Source organism: Delphinus delphis, chromosome 14 (assembly GCF_949987515.2).
Source record: "Delphinus delphis chromosome 14, mDelDel1.2, whole genome shotgun sequence".
NCBI classification, from domain to species: Eukaryota; Metazoa; Chordata; class Mammalia; order Artiodactyla; family Delphinidae; genus Delphinus; species Delphinus delphis.
This window is the reverse complement of record NC_082696.1, coordinates 46,758,070-46,766,940: the sequence shown is the minus strand read 5'-3', so window position 1 is coordinate 46,766,940 and position 8,871 is coordinate 46,758,070. Positions and strand designations below refer to the sequence as shown.

Sequence of the window (8,871 nt, the reverse complement as noted above, 5' to 3'; positions counted from 1 at the left end):
GAGTGAGATGTCTATCAGGAGTTTACTTTTTTCCAAATGACTGACCATTTTGTTGATCATCTATTTTATGAAACAATTACCAAATAATTTAAGAATTTGTTGCATAGTATACTTTATCTTAGTAATTTGAAATGCCTGCTTTTTTTTTTTAACATCTTTATTGGAGTATAATTGCTCCACAATGGTGTGCTATCTTCTGCTGCACAACAAAGTGAATCAGCTATACATATACACATATCCCCATATCTCCTCCCTCTTGCATCTCCCTCCCACCCTCCCTATCCCACCCTTCTAGGTGGTCACAAAGCACCGAGCTGATCTCCCTGTGCTATGTGGCTGCTTCCCAGTAGCTATCTGTTTTACATTTGGCAATGCATATATGTCCATGCCCCTCTCTCACTTCATCCCAGTTTACCCTCCCCCCTCCCCGTGTCCTCAAGTCCATTCTCTACATCTGTGTCTTTATTCTTGTCCTGTCCCTTGGTTCTTCAGAACCCCCCCCCCCTTTTTTTCTTTTTAGATTCCATATATATGTGTTAGCATATGGTATTTGTTTTTCTCTTTCTGACTTACTTCACTCTGTATGACAGTCTCTAGGTCCATCCACCTCATTACAAATAACTCAATTTTGTTTCTTTTTATGGCTGAGTAATATTCCATTGTATGTATGTGCCACATCTTCTTTATCCATTCATCTGTCAATGGACACTTAGGTTGCTTCCATGTCCTGGCTATTGTAAATAGAGCTGCAATGAACATTATGGTACATGACTGTTTTCGAATTATGGTTTTTCTCTGGGTATATGCCCAGTAGTGGGATTGCTGGGTTGTATGGTATTTTTAGTTTTTAAGGAACCTCCATACTGTTCGCCATAGTGGCTGTATCAGTTTATATTCCCACCAACAGTGCAAGAGGGTTCCCTTTTCTCCACACCCTCTCCAGCATTTATTGTTTGTAGATATTTTGATGATGCCCATTCTGACTGTAATTTTGATTTGCAAAATGCCTGCTTTGTATTAGATTGAATTCTCACATATAGTTTAGCCTAACTCTGGACTCTCTGTTTTGTTCTAATTATGTCTGTCTACTTCTGCATTGGGTTCATGTTACTACTATTTAATTATTGAAACAATTTTAATACATTTATGTCTGCATGATCTTATTTTCTCATCCATAAAATTATGAAAATATCAGTACCTATCTTAGAGAGTTGCTTGAAATTTAATATATATATATATATTTTAAAAATTTTATTTATTTTTGGCTGCGTTGGGTCTTCATTGCTGCACGCAGGCTTTCTCTAGTTGCAGTGAGCAGGGGCTACTCTTCGTTGCGGTGCACAGGCTTCTCATTGAGGTGGCTTCTCTTGTTGCAGAGCATGGGCTCTAGGCACACGGGCTTCAGTAGTTGTGGCTCACGGGCTTAGTTGCTCTGCGATGTGGGATTTTCCTGGACCAGGGATCGAACCTGTGTCCCCTGCATTGGCAGGCAGATTCTTAACCACTGTGCCACCAGGGAAGTCCCTAATATATGTTAATTATTTAGAAAAGTTGCTTGACACATGTAAATTTTTCAATACATATTAGAAGTTGTTATAATCATTACTGTGAAAAAGTAGTTTTATGTCTTGACTGATAGGTTGGGACAATAAGACCCTCCAGTGAATCATACTCCTGTGTCCATGCCCCTTTGCAATGTGAATTTCTTATTCTTCATCAAGAAATAGAATCTATTTTCCCACCTCTTGGATTGGAATGGGGCTGTGTCTTGTTTTGACCAATAGAATAGTAGAAGGGACCTTGTATGGTTTGTATGCCTGAATCCTGAGAGGCCTTAAAATATCTGCTTTCACCCTATAAGAAAATTTGGATAGGATAATTGAGGTGCCTTGGGTGGCTGTCTTGGATAACCACTAGACACATGAGTGAAGGCATTTTGGACCATCCATTCCCAGAAAAGCTCTCAATCCCAGAAACTGCATGAGTGACCCCAGGTGAGATTAGCAGAAAGACTGTTCAGTGGAGTGCAGCCCAAACTGCAGATTTGTGAGCCAATAAATGTTATTTTAAGCCTCAGTTTTATTCCTTTCAAATGCCACAGTAGGTAACTAGAGACTTTAATTTCCCATTTTAAAGTTAAACAATTACTTCCATCTCTCAACTGGAATTTCTCATTCTTCAAGAATATTTTACTTTCTTTTCTATAATTTCTGTTTGAATCTGTATTTCAGTCATCATTCTGGCAGCACAAATGTCTATGAAGATATAGAAAAAGACAAAAACTCAATAATACCTCAAATAAAAATTGACAAATTATTGGGTGATCTGTGAACATTTTTTATACTAATTAAATAGGGAACAGAGCTATACTTAGAACCATTAATGGTTCACCTGTGCTTCACCACAGATGTCCTGGTCATCTGAAACTGAAAGATGGCCAGCCCTACTGTCAGCCATTACACCCTCCCAGTCCCACTATCTAGAAACCTGGTATCGGTACCAAATAAATCATGTTATTCTGCCCAGAAGTTTGTCAGTTTTATTTGTAATATAAATTCAGGTTGATTACAAAAGACAAATGCAAACCTCTGCTGCTTTAGGAAATAAACCAGAATAAAATATAATAATCAGCACTTCCAAATCAGGAGCTATTATTTTCATGTGGCCAAATCTATTTAATTATGTTTCTCTATTATGTGTGAGAGATGTTCTGAAGTCTAAGAGTTTAAGCATTTTCACATACAGCTTTCCTTCTGTACTATGTCCCTTACTTGGTGTGTGACATATTTTATTTCAGAATTTAGGAAAAATAATAACTAAAAACTTTATGAAGTCAAGAAGAAAATTAAGACCAACACATAAATGAGTAGATTGGAATTTTCCATGAAGTAGTTCATGAAATAAAGACAATCAAAAGGACTGCTCTCTGGCATATCTAAAACAAACAACCAAAAACCTAGGAAATAATAAGCAAAGTTAATAATGATAAATTGTTTGGCAACAGCTACAGAAAAGATGGCCTAATAATTCAACCAGAGGACATGGCATTTTGAACTTTTGTGTTGGATAAAAAAAGAAAATAAATTGGCTGGAATTAACTCCCCCAAATTGAAAATTTCTCATTTCTCCAATTTTCAGTTAGTAGAATTATCTTGTATAGAGAAATATTATTTAAAATAATAGTGAATACAGTTCTGCTCTTTATGACAATCGATGTTTCTTATTATTTTTCTAGACGTCAATCATGAGAAAGTTCTTTTTGTAATTTATCTGAGAAAGTACCATCCCATATTCTTCTAAATGGAGATGAGATGGTAATGTGTTTTTTTCCAGTCTCACTAAGGAAAACCTTGAGGGGACCACAATATAATTAGGAATATTGATTTTCTGCCACAGATACCTTTCCCAGCAGTGAATGGCACACGATTCTCTCTATTTGTTTAACATAGTAAGAGAGATCAGCAGTAGGATAGAGGCCAGGGCAAGGTACGCTATCATACCTCTTATGATCCATGCATCCTAACATATAAAAGTGTGCATCACATACTTGGCATGACACTTGGTTCTCAGGCCTCTAGGGGTGTGTGTGTGTGTGTGTGTGTGTGTGTGTGTGTGTGTGTGCGCGCGCGCGCACGCACGCGTGCACACATGCTTGAAATCATTTATAATAGATGTGTCTGTATATCTAAACCAGCACATAAGAACTCAGAAGAATTTTTGTTGTAACTTAAAAATTTGTATAGCATTTTATAATTTGCAAAGTGCATTAACATCAACCATCTCGTTTTACATTTTCCTACCTCGAATGTATTTTGAGGAAGTAATTGCCTCACACTTTGGAGAAATGACTGTGAACAAGAAAGGCTAAGTGAGATGTCCAAGGTTATACGGAAAAGGAGGAGACGGGTGGGACACCTGAATTCCTTTACCCAATGCCATGCTGGCCCCAGAGATGGAAAATATATTTTTATGATACTCAATGGGTGAAACTGAAGAATGATACTCTTCTCTTTACTACTTTTTTTCGAAGTACATTTCTTTGAGAAACATGTCCAGTGTAACCTGGGTAGCATTATATACATATATATAAGGATTAAATTTCATTACTATATAGCACATATTCTATTATTCTGAATACTAATACCCATTAAAAATAAGGTTCTTAAATGCCATTGGCTTATCCAATTTTGAGAGAGTTCTGGTATAGTACACTGCACACTTTCCTTCTAAACACACACACATACCACACACACACACACACACACACACACACACACACCCCACATACACCCTATATAGTGTATCAGAAGTTGATAAGTATTAATTAATCAAGCTCTTTAAGCTTAAATATCCAACCAAATACCTGTCTAATTTAGTGTAAAGTAAAAATATCAGAATTTGTGTTGCTCCTACCCATCACACATATTTTTTTTCATGGAAAAGCATTTGGATTTTTATACTTTAAACGTTTTTGAAAATGTTGATAAATACAAGCTGTACTTGGAGCTGGGTGACAGACATGCTTTCAACATATTGGATTTTTATCCGAGAATGTGACTTTTTCCGAAAACCATTCAATCTCAGGCCTTTTGCTGCAGGTAGGTTCCATGGGAATGCACGAAAAAGAAGCAGGGCCACAGTCCCCATGGGAGACTGTAGTTTCTTTAAAAACAGGCTGCTGGTACTTCCTGTGAAGTTCATAAAGCCCCTCTCCCTTTGCTTAGTCATCCAGAATGAAGCCTGGTGAGTCAGGCTCTCTTCCTCTTCCTTGCAGCTCCGACACTGCCTTCAGTCAGACTTGTCAGGAATATTAAGGATGGCTTTACTGGCCATGACCTCTCTTCCAAACTGCAAAGGAAAATTCCTTTAATTCTGTGGAAAAGCTTCTCTCCCGAGTCAAATACAACATAAAAATATGCTGCTGCTCCTGGCTCTGCCATCTGCTTCACGGCAGAGTGCTGGGGTGTCCGAGAGCACTATCTGTCGTTCCTGTGCCCGGGGAATGAAGGCATTTCTAATGTCATCAGTGGTGTCCTGGCTGATGGCACAAGAATGACCTGGTGTTGGAGGTGATGTCTCTTATTATCTTGTTACCGAATTAAGGCATATGGACCCTGCTTAGGCCCAAGCCTGCCCGAGGCTCTCTGCCTTGGAAGGGGAAGGTTCTTTTTCTGTTCAGGTTAAAGTAGGTGAATAACAAAACCGAAGGTGAGATGGACACAGCACAAGCTTTATTCAGTGGCCAAAGAATGGAGAAGCAGTTCACAAATCAACTTCTCACCCACCTGGCGAGAGGGATTTAATTTTAGAGTAAAGACAAAGGGAGGAGAAGTGAGGCTAATGATGGGGAGGTGTATGCATTAGTCTGCCGGGGAAGGGACAGGGCTATTTTGAGGGAGTGGGATACCACCCCATTTTTATCCTTTTTTGGTCCTTAATGTCTGGTCATGGCTACTGGTAGGCGTGTCATTTAATATGCTGATATAGTAAAATCAATGTATAATGAGATTCAGGGTCTGTTGGAGGTCAGATTCATTGCCATCTTGGTCCCAGCTGGTTCCTTCTGTTTTGTGTGTGTGTGTGTGTGTGTGTGTGTGTAGCTTCTTTTCTTATCTCTGGACCCTTTAACTTAAAGATTTATGTTCACTCCTGCTAAAGGTGGGGAGTTGGCAGGTTTTGAGCAAGGACACTCCTGCTAAAGATGGGGGTTGATGGGTTTTGAGTAGCTTTGGCAACGATCTCTCTCAAATAGAACACACCGTTTCCCTCGGCTCTTAACAAACTGCCCCAGTGTAGCATTACACTTCACCTCTGCCACCACCTCTGCCAAAGCTCTTCCACTGAATGGTAGTGTCCAATGGGCAGAATGAGGGCACAGTCATCAGATAAGCCTCCTTTGGCCAGAGCAAGGTAGCAATGCGTGCCAGTGTTGACCACCAGACGCTTTCTACTTCAGGGCTGGCAAGGCAAAACCAGCAAGGGCCTGGAGTCCGGGGAGGCCTGCAAGGCTGCTTTGGGTAAGGAGAAGGCTTGTTATCACTGCCAGTAGATGGGTGCTTCCTTCCTGCATCTGTGCAGAGATGATAGAAAATGTACATACAGCTTTTAAACAAATCATTGGTCATATAAGTAAGAATGATTTCATCTTCTGTGTGTGGGTTGGATATAAAACACCTGTTTAATTTTAACCATCATTATTGTGAGCCAGCCTTGTGGAAGTGGGAGAGAGCCATCTGCTCCAGAAAGGTGATTATGAGTAACATAATGAAGCTTCATTTGGCCAGCACTGATTGGGGCAGAATTGCATGGTGATCATGACAGCTTGGAGATTGGGAAAATTGGGTTTGAATAGGAACTCTCCCACTTACTACCATTGTAAACTCAGACAATTGTTTAACCTCTTTTAGTCTTTGTCCCTTTATCTACAAAGTGAAGATAGATAATCATATCTACTTCATAGAGTTCTTGTGAGGAATAAATAAGAAAATGCATGTATAGTGCCATGCCTGGCACATAATAAGCATTCAACAAATGGCTGCTATTACAAGAAATTTGGCAACAATTTCATAAGCAAGATTTATTACTTATTCAAGAGCTCATAGATATTTTTAAAACATTTTTGAAACCTTTGTCCTTTGCTATAAAGCTTAATATAAACACTAATAATGTGAATATTCCTGTCTGTTACAATGTCACTCTTAGAGTTATTATGGGAATTTCCAATCCTACATTTCTTCCTTCTTTCCTAGTCCAAGCTTCTGCATATTTTGCCGAATTCCACCAAATCATGACTACTTCACTTTGAGAAAGGATCCATTTGCTACTCCTACTCAGTGTCTCAAAGTACTGATCTCTACGAACTTGATTTTCCACACCCCCTTTGCCATTTGTTTTCTGAAAAGATATGGCTAATGGGAGACAAAAATGGGAAATTGGAGGACTAAGGGAGAGAAGCTAGGTTACTTCTTTGCCATCTCCCTTGGCTTTGGGCTGCATTTCTAGCATAATCTGAGTCTCCATTATTTCATCTCTTTCTGGCAGACCTCTCTGTGGTCACAGTTTCCACTGGGCAGGTCTCAGTGACTGCTCCTCTGTGGGTTCAGCTTCTGTCTGGATGCTCTGTATTCAGGCCTTTGGTAGCATCACCTCCTTTATCTCTTCAGCTCTAGAAGAACTTTCGGCTGATACTAATCTCTGTGTGCTGACACTGAACTCTGAGTATCCTCACCATTCCCTCAGTGTCTTTAGCTCCTCCTATTCCTTTGTAACTAGTGGTCTCTATTAATAACCTCTATTGGACTACTTGGTCTGGGTTCTTCTGCTGATTAGACCTGACTGATTCAATCAGGGTGATTCCACAGCTGTTTTCTAAGCAACTGACCTAGTGTAGAAATTTGACTTTTAGTGAGTTTCGCCTTTGAGAGGACATTTACAAAAATAAGTATTGAAATATGATTCATTTCTTTATTCAAGAAAGCTAAAAAATTCCTGCTCTAGACTTTGATCACTAACTGATTTTTTTTTTTTTTTTTTTTTTTTTTTTTTGCGGTACGCGGGCCTCTCACTGTTGTGGCCTCTCCCATTGCGGAGCACAGGCTCCGGACGCGCAGGCTCAGCGGCCATGGCTCACGGGCCCAGCCGCTCCGCGGCATGTGGGATCTTCCCAGACCGGGGCACGAACCCATGTCCCTTGCATGGGCAGGCGGACTCTCAACCACTGCGCCACCAGGGAAGCCCACTAACTGATTTTGTTAGCAAATAGCTATATAGTAGAAATTCTGTGCCTGAGACTTACAGGTAAGAAAATACAATGAAGTCCAACACATAACCACATGCCCAGAGGACGGAAAAAAGACTCTTTATTTTCTTCATTCTTACTGTTAGTATCATAGTTCCTGATATTTAGGAGTTTGAAGTAGAAATAGTTCAATTAGTTTCAAGTTTATCCGAAATAAAAGAGCTTGGAATTATAAACTAAACCTCAAACTTTATGTATTACGATAGTTTATTTTTCCTCTGTCCTTCATTCATATAGTTCCTCCAAATCAAATAAACAAAAGAAAGAATAAACAAAAGAATGTTCGTTCTAATCAAATATTTTTCAAAAAGATAACTAATAGTAGCAAATAAATTTTCTGCTTAGTTGTAGGGAATCTCATAAAATAATCCTGATATTTCAAACTTGCTGCTTAAGTCAATGCAGAAGAATCAAACTTACGATTTCCTTCAACTTCGTAGATCATCTGTAATTTGAGGGAAAAATAGCTGCCAAAGGAAAAAAGTGGATTAAATTCTGAAGTTTAGGAAAATCATTTTAACTAAACATCTCAAATAAAACATAACCAGATTCTCTCAGGCAATTAGAGGACCACATGCATAACTTTCATCTTTGTGCAGATGGGCTGCATTCAATAGGAAAGAGAGCATCGGACATTCAGTGTGTCCTGAGCCATATGTCTTTGTTTAATTGCTTGAATTGGTTCTTTCTGTTTCCCGTGCTCATTGGAAAAATATCATCAATCCATCAGAGTTATGGAACTTATCTAAAGTTGTGGAATATCTGCTCTGAAGGATTTATGTGACTGCTATGTTAATATAAATAAATAAATTTATTAAATTGACCATTTCAGGCAAATGTGCACTAAGGTAAGCTAAGAATTATCTTAGTTGGTGTAGCTGGTGCTTAACAAATGTTATTGACCTTAAAAAATGTCACAGTTTGCCAACAGTAATGAAACTTTAATTTTTTAAAAAAACGTTATTCAGGAAGGAAACCTACAGTTTTGAGAACATTTCTCAAAACTGTCTATCAAAGTAACATATTCATAAAAATGAGTCAATTAGGGAAAAAATGTGGTGTTTTAATTACAC

The 8,871-nt window shown here is 38.8% G+C and overlaps 1 pseudogene; it reads right to left on the bottom strand.

The window, feature by feature from the left end:
• Positions 1-4,461: 4,461 nt before the first annotated feature.
• The window catches only part of LOC132437145 (CWF19-like protein 1), a 105,652-nt pseudogene continuing 101,242 nt past the window's right edge, over positions 4,462-8,871 (bottom strand).